Raw genomic sequence first — 12,383 nt, 5'->3', positions numbered from 1 at the left:
GCTAACCACAAAGCACGTGATTTTGCACATATTAAACATTAAAAATATTTATTATATAAATGATTAAAGGAGTTGAGTGAAAGAACAATTAATTTATGTGCTACCTCCATGTCATATTCACTGATTTATTCCACAAAAGTTATCTCCTAGGTTCTAGGGACTATATTTAATCCTAGGGGATGCTGGGATGAACAAAATAGTCTCTCATTGAGATTTGCAATCTGATGTAAAAGACAGACATTAGTCAAATAAGCAGTCAATCTATTATAATTGTGACATGCGCTACAAACCCTATAAAAGCAAGAAGTGTCACTATCAGATTCATTAGGTACATTTCTCTGACTTTACTGATAAAGAAAGATAGGGCCAGAGAGTTGGAACTGGGCCAAAGAGAAAACATTAAGTTTTTACATTGACCTCCATGTTGGATGAAATTGACTGAAGACAACTCATTGTATCTTACAGGATAGAGTTAAATTCTCTTTTTCAGGTTAAATGTGGAGTTTAGCAATAAACAAAAGGATGAGAAAAAAATAGCCTCAAGTAGAAATAACCATGGTTCTCAATTGCTGATCACCTTCCACATACCAAGCACTTTATTTCCATCATTTTATTCAATCCTTAAAACAATCTATAAATAAGTGTTACTGCAAACTAAAGCTCTAGAGGGACTTTGAGCAACATACTTCGAGGTCACATGGCCAGAAAGTAAAGCAAGTGCTGTCTGCTTGATAATAAAATTCATACTTTTTCTAACACAACAAGATATTTCTAATTGTGCACAATTTGAGTTCAAATCTTAGCCTTAGAACATTCAATCTCATAGATCTTTAGGTTTCAGGATCAGCTTTTGAATTTCTGGCTGATGAACACGTATACTGAAATACATATCTGGTTGCTTTCTTCCCTTGCACGTTACTTACTTTCATTCCTTCATGTGAAACACATGCTTGACATTGTGGGATAAAGGGAAAAAAAAAAAAACAGGAGGGGAAGAAAAAAGAGGATTAGGATACCAGAGTGCATCACAGAGAAATTGGTATGTGAATACAAGATCTTTTCTGTGTTCTAAAGTCCCTTCATTTTTCTAGCCAGCTCCAAATTAGTAGACAATGGGGGCTATATTTGAAGAAAATTCCCAATACAGTCATAGTTATATAACAATATCCTCTTGGGGAGGCCATTCTTTTTTAATTTTCAGAGTCTCTATTTCCAGAGGGGTACCCAGTAATATGAAAGAATATGTTCAGGGAGAAGATTGTGATGGTCACTCACCTTTAGAAGTCTCTAAAGAAGAGCATAAGATAATCTTTATTCTGAAGAGAATCACAGTTCAATTATGTAGAAGGGGCAGAGATAGAAAAAATATATAGAACTGAATCATGAATCAAGCACTATGCTAACATTTTTACATGCATATACATTCACCTTATTTTCTCAGTAACCTATTATTTCCCCGGTTTACAAAAGAAGAAGCTGAAGCACAGAGAATGTACATGAATATCCAGACAAGCTGATTTTTGGATCATAAGAGGTAGAGCTGGGAATCATACCTAGATCTGAGTGACTCCAAATTCAGCCTCTTTCCATTGGACTACATTCAATAAATACTTGGTTAATTAGGAGGGAAGGAAGGAAAAGAACCACATTTGACTCACTGTCAGGTTGTATTTATTTGTCCTTAAGTCTGTGGTTTTCATTTTTGCCCTACATTTCATATGAATCAGCTGTTCCACTAAAAAACACAGATTTTAAATGCTCCTGGAATGTTTGACTTATTCAGTGACTTCATCATTAAAAGGACACTGGGGAGGGAGGCAAGAATGGAGTTTTCCAATATCCACTACTATGTGCACACTGCCCTCTCCCATATCTCTCTCTTGACATATCACTGTCCATTCAGCTTTATGCTATCGCAGTAGCAATAATGCAGTTTTCTGCAGGATACATGAAAAATCCATCATTCTTTACCAGGGTAGAGGCCTTTAAAGTACAAGGCTGAAATGAAGAGGCATCACTGTGGTAACATTAAGCTCAGAGAAAAAATACATATGTGGTGATAATACTTACACATATTTTCACACATGCACGTTTAAAGTGACCAGGCCAGCTCTTAAGTAGGAGAATATAATAGAATTTAGTCTCTCTACTAACTGGACTAGTTTGAGAATAGAACAGAGAGGGAGAGAAAACAAACAAACAAAGCTAGAAGCAATGCTCGCTGTAACTGAAATAATGAGAGACATTCAGATTCTGAGGAGACTATACATAAATGAGAAAGATTTAAGGTTGAAATGAAATAATTAAAAGTTTTTATAATCCTGTGTGTGATTATAATTGTGTGTTATAATAATGAGGCATACATTGTAAGTAATTTACAATAGGAAAATAATTACTATCATTTCTATTCACCAATTCCAGCATTTCTGGAGTCAGCTGGGGAAAGAAACAGTCCTAAGGAGAGGGGCTAAGGCAAGGGAGAGGAGGAAGTGGTTTCTCTCTTCTTGTTGCTTTTCTTGCTGGCAGGTAGTGTCAAGTTAAATTTGACCTGAGGCGTTTTAGTACTAACTAAAACATAATTTAGGAGTATAACAAAAAACCCAGTTTCAGCCAATTGCAAGTAGCTGGATAAGCAATTACAGGCAGCCAGATCATTATGCCATGCCCAAACAATGCAGATGCCTACCTGCTGCAAATCTGTTGATTTATCTACTTTGCTTTTGTGTCTGGCCTATAAACACTTGCTATTCATGCTGCTGGGCAGAACTTTCTGAACCTCCATTAGTCCAGAGTGCTGCCCAATTCATGATTCACTTTTTGCTCAAATAAATTCTATTTAATTTGTTTAAGCTTTTCCTTTTAACATTGGCATCAATCCCTGTTCCACTGACCTGTCTCCTAACGAGTCTCGTCTGCTCTATCTGTAGCTGAATCTAGAACCTCAATATATGCCCTAATTGCTTAGGAAAAATCACACAGTCTCCATATAACACTGAGACTAAAAGCCTCTTCAATGCCTTGGAGAAGGAGATTATTGTTTCAGTGAGTGTATGGTATAATGTAGATTGGTGGTTCTCAAATGTTAACATGCACCAGAATCATGTTGATGGTTTGTTAAAACACAAACTGAGTTAGACTGGTTAGACTGATGGTCCTAACCCCAGAATTTCTGATTCAGGAAGTCTGGCATGGGGTTCAAGATTTTATGTTCCTAATAATTTTTCACATGTTACTGATACTGGTGATCCAGGGGTCCTACTTTGAAAACAACAGTCTAAAGTTAGACAGATTTGGTTCCTATCCAAGTTCTTTCACTTGAATGACTACAGGAAAATTACTTTACTCCTCTAAACCTCAGTCTCCTGTGCTGTAAAATGGGCCCAATTCACAGCATTAGTGCATGGATTCAATACAATAATGCACACAAATTTCTCATCCCTACTCTTGGGGTTTGGTAAGTATTTTGTAAAACTTAGTTAATTTTTAACAGTATTTTGTTACTTTCTATGGCAAGATAATGCATATAAACTATGTTAAGCAGCTAGCAGCTGGGGAGGAAGGACAGAGATTAGGAAGCACCAGCGTTCAGAAACAGATACAATTTATATTTTGGTCACAGTGAGTGATCAGATTTCCTTGTACCTTGGTGCTGTGCTGGCTGTATAAAAATTATCTGAGAGATGTGCAAAAATATATTCTATGCGCTACTCTGAGAAATTTGGATTTATTAGGTCTGATCATGCTCTGGCATTGGTGTTTCTAAAAACGCTCACAAGACTATTCTGTTGTACTTTCATGTGTGAAAACCACTGGCATCAGCCATCAGATTGCTTTCCTGACATCAGCTTTTAAGGCAGTGTTCTCAATTTGAGTTGAACATTAGAATCATCTGGGAGCTTTCAAAAATCCCAATGGCTACACCCAGACCAATTACATCAGAAACTCTGTGGGTTGAATCCTGGCATTGGGTTTATTTTGTTTTTTGAAAGATCCCCAGTTAGTTACTATATGTAGCCAAATTTGAGAATCATTGTTCTAAAAGAAGAAGAGTTTTACTGGTTGAAGATGAATTGTCAAGAAGTAATTTTGAAATACAGTATTGTATTAGGCAAATATTATCTTGGTGATAAAGACGGATTGATCATCAAAGAGAATTATAAGGACACTAACAGTTTTTTTAAGTGCATTAGGCATTAGAAGGTGGGAGAAGGACGTAGTAGTCCCTAAATTATGTCTGTCTCTTTGAATTCTTTTTGGGGCAGCCGTTACCTCCTCTATATCTCAATGAGATGCTGTTTTGTATTTGTTAATTACACTTCTCTCATTACAAAATGTGAGCAAACTTTCTGTTCTTGTTGTTTTGCCTGAGGTGGGCTAAATACTGTGCTAAGTGTAATCCATTTAGAACCTTAGATTATCCATGTGGAATAAATATTACCTTCCCCACTTACGAATGAAACATGAGCTCTGACAAGATGATAGCTTGCCTATAGTTACAGATGTAGTAAGTTGCATCATTATAAACAGGCCCCACAGGCTTAACTCAGCAGCAACAACTTCTCTAGCACAGCCTCAGTTTTTGTTCCTGAAATTTCTCTTAAATATTTATAAAATGTTTTCCAGTGGGATGGGATTAAAACTGAATGTTCATAGAATAGATAAAAGGACTTGTTCTTGACCATAGACAGGAGATTAAGTCTCTTCCCTTTTCCCAGGAAAAGATTAAGAAGCATCAGCATAAATGTCCTTTGGTAGCTCTGCTCACTCTGCATCTGAGATACAGTTCTGAAAAGAATACAGCTTTTATTAAATTGATCTGCTTACTTCCTTAGATATTTGATTGCCCTCAGTGTTTTCCATCATCTCCTCACCATTTACAATATTGAACATAAAAGTAAAAAATTTTATTGAATCATAAAAATGCTCTAATAAAATAAAGGTGGTAAATCTTTCCAAGTGGCAGCACAGAAGCATTCTATGCAAGCCAAGAGAATGGGCCTGAGTCGGGAAATACGTGGGATAATATTGAATCTTATTTGTAACACACGTAGCAAATAGAAACCCCTTGCATATTTAGACCTATAGAAGAGACAGAAAATGCTGTCTGTGAGAGACAAATCAAGACCCTGGCATGTACAAAACAAGCCCCAACATTTCCACTTTTGTGTGTTCTGCATTGACATTGGACAGTCAAAGCTATCCCAAGCCACTTTGGTGGAAGGATTTATGATGTATTGTTTGGCAAGCTGATTTAAACCAGCATCTGCAAATATGCTTAGTGTAAACTTACCCATCATGGACAATGGAACTGTTTTAAGACGGTTTTCAGATTCATCGCAACCTCTATGGTATTTTTCTTTAATAATGCATCTTGAAAAATAAGATGTTTAGCTAAGGCTGCTAATTCTTTGAAACTCTAATCATTTAAGCTGTCTAACCTTGTTCAGGGTAATTATTTCTATCCATTATCCATCATGCTAAGATATGACAGCTCAGGGACACGGAGACTTTTCAAGCAAATGCTTTAAGACAGTGTTTTAGTTTGCCAGCACTAGCCAATGTTAATTAAATTATATAAACAATGACTCATGGTATAAATACAGAAGCTTGAAAGAAAAAGAAGACAGTTCAATAACTTTAAAACTATATATTGTTTCTAAAATAAAATAAAAGGGGGATTTTATTATTTTGACTTCAATTTATCTTTCTTAAAAATTCAGTTGTTAAAATACATTGTCTCTGAAAGTCTTATATCTAAGATTAGCAGGAGACAAGAACACACATTTCTTTATTTTGGGTTGAAGACACATTTTTAAAAAATGTAAGCTCCTTTAGGAGTCACAGGATCATGAGTCTAGCTGCTAGCCATTCTCAAAGTGGGAAAACAATGTCAGTGGATGGATTTTACACTAATATTAGTGTAACTGCCAATATTTCTCTAACACACAGTGTTGAGTGTAACCACTAATATTTCTCTGCCACATACCACTCTTTTATAACAAGTGTCTGAAAAGCTTTATAAGGTTACTAGTTTTGGGATTTTTATTCTCTAAGATGGATAACATCTCAGAACCAACGGCAAATATAAAAACTTGTTAGCATCATCCTCTACCCATTGCTCACCTACCCTGCACTAAGAAAAAAGAAATATCTGACAGGATGCCCATGTTCTTTAATTTACAACAAAATCAACAGATTAACCTCCTAGAAATTCAGAATTTTGAAGTGCTAAATTAACACGTAAAAAGAAAAGAAACCCTGGGTCACCCTAGCCTTCTAGTGATTTCCACTTTTTTCTTTTTTTAACCATGCACAGTAAAGTCATAGGAAGAATTAATGTTCCACAAACATATCAGTGGCCTTCGTTATATGAACATATCCTGATAATTTAGGAGACTTAGGTGAAATAACTTGCAAGCTCCTTAATGTCAGAGGCTATGTCTTATTCACCTTTGCATGGCTCACAGAGCCAGAAAGGATGCTTCACAGGACTTCAATGGGAGTAATATGTGTAATGGCTATTGCAGCCTGAGCCTAAGCAGGATCACCATAGGATTCAAGCATGTCTAGATGTGGTGAGGAAATGTATCATTTAAGGCCATGATAAATTTGGTTATTTGTTAAGAACACATTATAAAAGAAGATAAAATGGCATTGGATCATGTGATTATGGAAACTGAGAAGTCCTACAACCTGCCATCTGCAAACTGGAGACCCAGGAAAGATGGTGAATCAGAAGAAGCCAGGACATGGAAAGATTAATGTCTCAGCTCTGGTAGCCAAGCAGAGAGCAAATTCGAACTTTCTTTGCCTTTTTGTGTTATTCAGACCCTCAATGGACTGGATGATGCCCACCCACAGTAGGGAGGGTCATCTGCTTTACTCAGTCCACCAATTCAAATGCTCATCTCTTCTGGAAACACCTCCACAGACACACTCCAAAGTAATGTTTAACCAGGTATCTGGGCATCTCATGACCCAGTCAAATTGACACATAAAGTCAACCATTACAAGTCTGCTCCTTGTCAACTTGGCACTCATGGATATCTCCTTAAGTGATACTTATTCTCCAAATAAACACAGTAACAAGGCCCATAGTTCTGCCTAACATGATGCTACTATCCTGTATACAACCAAAACTACACTAAAGTCCCTGAGTGATGTTTACTCTTCTTGATATCCGATAACTTAAATACTATACTGTAAGATTACTACTTAAACACTATGAAATAAAGTCAATAGTCAATATATGTATATACATATACATATGTGGGTATATATATATACACACTATATACATTATATACATGTTATATATAAATTATAAAAAAATTATATATAATATATAAATTATAAAAATATTATATATAATATATAAATTATATAAATATTATATATCATATAAATTATATAAATATTATATTATATAAATTATATAAATGTATAGTATGATATACTATATATAACTTATTTAAATATTATATATAATATCTACAAATTATATAAATACATAATATAATATAATATATATACCCTGTGGCCTAGTCAAGTTGATACATGTATATATATGGAGAGAGAGCTGTATTTTAAGGCATTGGTGTACTTGACAAGCAAATAAGAGAAGAAGCATTTGAATCATACACAGGTATATCTATGACAAACTAAGGAGAAAATGCTTGAGGGTAATTACAGTCCTTGTAGCTATATATACATAACTACCTTGTCATTGTACCTATATATATAACTACCTCTTCCCCTGCCTTGTCTTTTTTGCCTTCAGCAAGCACCTCAGTTAATCATGGTTCTTTATTGGGTTGGGTGACCCAAACTTTCATTCCTGAAGGGTATGGGCCATTATAATTCTGCCTGGATTAGGGTATTGGAGTTTTCCATAGAACTTAATCACAGGACATAGTACCACTAAGAGACACCCTAAGGGATCTCTTGTATCCCAGACATACTTTTTCTTTGCTCCATTGTGGAGTAGTAGTTCAATTTCCCCTTGTTATTCAGGATCAGTCACCACAGCCAGCATAGTAACTCCTTTATTTACCTGTTGATTCAGAGGCACGAGGAGCTCAAAGTGGCTGGGTGACAGTCTTTTCTTTCTTTCTTTTTTTTTTTAAATAGTCAAAAAACCTTTACTAAGCAGCCATCGTGTGCCAGGAATAGAAAAATAAATAAAATTTTATAAAGTTACTGGTAATTTAAAGTACACCACCAAATTTACAAGTACTTCACACATGTTATATAAAACAAGTTAATTCTTTATTGATTTGTATTTCAGTTGATGATTCTTTTGGGTGGTAGTCTTAACTACCAGTTCAATCAAATAATTGTGTGGGCGGAAGCCTCTCTCCCTCTGGATCCAAGGGCTCTAGGCCAGAATAGCATAAGGTCATGACAACAGGAAGCAAAATTTTGCTCATGGGTGACTAGGAGTAATAGTGAGTGGTGCCATTTTCATTTCCACCCTTGATTCCTGAACCCTAGTTTACAGGCCTGAGAGTTGGGATGTAATCCAGTCTGAATCTAAAGACTTGAGAACCAGAAATGCTGAAAGCAGGAAAAGTTCGAAGTCTTGGCCAGGCGCGGTGGCTCATGCCTGTAATCCCAGCACTTTGGGAGGCTGAGGCGGGCAGATCACGAGGTCAGGAGATCAAGACCATCCTGGCCAATATGGTGAAAACCTGTCTCTACTAAACATACAAAAAATCAGCCTGGTGTGGTGGCACGCACCTGTAATTCCAGCTAATCAGGAGGCTGAGGCAGGACAATCGCTTGAATCCAGGAGGTGGAGGTTGCAGTGAGCCAAGATTGTGCCACTGCATTCCAACCTGGGCGACAGAGGGAGGCTGTGTCTAAACACACACACACAAACAAAACAAAACAACAGCAACAACAACAACAAATCGAAAAAATCGAAATCTCAGGTCGCATAGGCATGCAGAGGGGAAACTCAATTTTCCTCTGCCTTTTTGTGATATTCAGACCCTCAACAGATTGAATGATGCCCATCTACATTGGGAAGAGCCATCTTCCTTACTCAGTTCACCAACTTAATGCTAATTTCTTCTGGAAATACCCACACAGGCACACCCAGAAATGTTTAACCAGATATCTGGGCATCCCATGGCCTACTGAAGTTGACACATAAAATTAACCATCAGACCTCAAATTGGCTTCAAACTTAGCACTGAAGTAGAGAAATGACTAAGTATAATTTCACATCTCTCATTTAGATTTTCCATTGGCCCAATCCTTATCAAGTCACTACTAATTCTCACCTTTCCAGAGGTCCCATGAAACAATGAGTGATAAATGAGTAAACAAAACAAATAAACAAATAGCTGTAGGATACAGTGTGAGCAGCAACTCCTGCTGTGAAACGAGATCATAACAATGCCTACAACAATTATGGAGGGCAGAAACTTCGATGTAAAATTCAGCACCCTCAATAGTCAGTATCCTTGTCACAGATAAGAGTGGGCAGAGGCAGAAGTGGAGGCACTTTTTAGACAGTAGCAGAATGTATGCTTGTGTGATCATCATCAAACATCCAATTTGAGAAATGTTCTTGATTAAACACAGTGTGGGTCAGTTCACCAAGGATATGACATACTGAAACCATCACCTGTCTAGCTCCATCAGCCCCTCCCTTGACCTAAGAAGAACAGTATCTGAAAAGACAGCCATACCATTTTTTTTTAATAGTGGTAGCATTATTAAATGAGAAAAACACCATAGACTGGTATAGCAGGATTTTGGCTAGGGATTGATTGATATCTCAAGATTAATCTCTGTACAACATGGAGGAAATATATGTTTGTGATTTTAAAGTGTTTGAACTATTTACTTAATATTAAAGGCCTCTAGTGGCATAAATATTCCCCCAGTGGACTGAGGAGGCTCATGGGAAAGAGCTTACACCAAGGGAAGAGGGTCAGATTGTATAAAGCAATTTTAATGACAGGAGAGCAGAATCAAAGTATACATGATTTCTAAAAGATGTTTTTCAAATGAGAAGGTAGCCCAAAGTAGAAAATAATAGCCAATTTGATAGTCAAATTAGACACAAAAGATTCCCATAGGCTAGAACATTGGGATGAACCTAACCAACATAATGAATGAGGTGGGAAGAAAAGAGTGCTTTTTTAAAAATGTACAGGATGAGATAGTAAGATTTATATGATATATTTAAAATAAAGTGAGCTGCACAAATATTTTTGCTATATTCTTAACGTTAAATTGAACTCATTTCTCAAATAAAATCATATCCAGTTGCCTTTCAAATTCTTGGGAAACTAGTATTTACTGGTAGAATAATGGGGATGGATACAGTTTTTGAGTTCTCTACACATGGAAATCAGCTGTTTTATGATGAGTGACAGTGAAGAGGAGACATACTACTAGTTGGGAATGATTAGGCTATTGAATATGAAATTACCTTAAATATCTCTGACATCTTAGGCTTATTTCATAGACATTTGCCTTAGACAAATTTCCAAATGTTTAGGGATTTTTCACATAATGTTCTGATGTTGGTTTCTAATTTAATTATGCTGTGATCAGGGAAGACATTCTGAGAGATTTCAGTGTGTTGAAATGTATTGGGACTTGCTTTGTGGCCAAGTGTGTTGTCTGTTATGATGAATGCTTCATGTGCACTTGAAAACTATGTGTATTCTGCATTGTTGGGTATAATGTTCCATAAATGACAATTAGGTCAAGTTGGTTGATAGTGTTGTTCAAGCCCTCTATATCCTTATTGATTTTCTGTCTACCTGTTTTATCAACTATTTAGAGAAAAGGTCATGACATTTCCAGCTGTAATTGTGGATATGTTTATTTATCTTTCTAGACGTCAGTGTTTGCTACATGTATTTTGAAGCCCTGTTATTAGGTACATATACGTTAAGACTATTACATCATATTAATGAGTTGGTGGACCATTTATAACTATTAAATGCTCCTTCTTTCTGGTGATATTCTTATCCTAAAGTCTACTCTTTTCGATAATAATATAGCTATTCCCACTTTCTTACTTTTACTCTATTTTGATACTACAGCTACGCCTGCTTGCTCACAATTACTTTGTGTCTTTATACTTATATGAGTTTGTTGTAGACAATATAGTGTCTTGCTTTATTATTCAGTCTGACTTTCTCTGCCTTCCAATTGGAGGTTTTAGACCATTTTCATTTTATATAAATATTGGGATGATTTGATTTAAGTCTACCATCTTGCTGTTTATTTTCCATTTCTCTAATTTGTTCTGTATTCCTTTTACCTCTATTTTGAAGAAAAGTTATAAAACATTATTTGTTTTTATGTATGTGATGTGTCTTCCCCCATCCTCCTTCCCAGCTGCTTTTAAAGTTATTTTCAATTACTGATTTTTAGCAATTTGATTACGATATGCCTTGGTGTGATATTTTTGTTTGTTTGGGGTTTTTTTTAATCTTGCTTTTTTTAGCTTCTAAACAAGGATATGAGATTTTATGAAATTGATTTAAAAATGTAATCATTATTTTTTCAAATGATTTTTCTGACCAACCCCTTTCTTTTTATGGGACTTCAGTAAAATATACATTAGCATACTTAATAGTGTCTCATTTTACTGTGATTTTGATTATTTTTTCAAACTTTTTTCTTTGTGCTTCAGTTTGGATGAGTTCCATTACTATGTCTCCAAGTTCACTGTTCATTGCTATGTCATCAAATTCTTTTGCAGTGTCTGCTCTGCCATTAATGCCATCCAGCGATTGAAAACATTTTTTAGACATTGCATTTTTAAATTTTACAGTTTTAAAATGTTTCATTTTTCTGAATAATTTGTTCACAATTTATTTTGAAACCTTGGTTATATTTCTAATAGCTGTCTTAAGCTCCTTATCAGTCAACTTTATCAGTCTTTACACTTCTGGGTCTATTTCTATTGACTATTTTTTCCCTCTATGGGTCAACTTTTTATGCTTCTTCATATATACTGTAATTTTTTATTAGATTCTGAATCTATGTATGTAACGTTGTTAAGTGTTGGTGAATTTTGTTGTCATCTTTTAAAGATTGTTGAATTTGGTTTAGGTGGGTTATAAAGTTTCTTGCAGATTAGTTTGATTATGGTGAAGCTTATTTTTAAGGATTTTAAAAAGCAACCTAAATTAACCTTCATTCTAGGCCTAGTTTATGTTTAATACAGAGGTATCATGCTTCTGGTGTTCTTACTGAATTTCCCAGGTATTGAACAAGATTTCTTTACTCTGGCTGGTTAGAAAGCCTCACAGCCCTGTGTGAGCTCTGGGAATTGTTCACCTTACAGCTTTGTGGTAATCATTCTTTCTATGGTAGTTATTTCCTGGCCTCATTCTATTACTTTACCT

Source organism: Macaca fascicularis, chromosome 1, assembly GCF_037993035.2.
Source record: "Macaca fascicularis isolate 582-1 chromosome 1, T2T-MFA8v1.1".
NCBI classification, from domain to species: domain Eukaryota; kingdom Metazoa; phylum Chordata; class Mammalia; order Primates; family Cercopithecidae; genus Macaca; species Macaca fascicularis.
The sequence above is the reverse complement of the archived record's forward strand: the minus strand, read 5'-3'. Positions refer to the sequence as shown.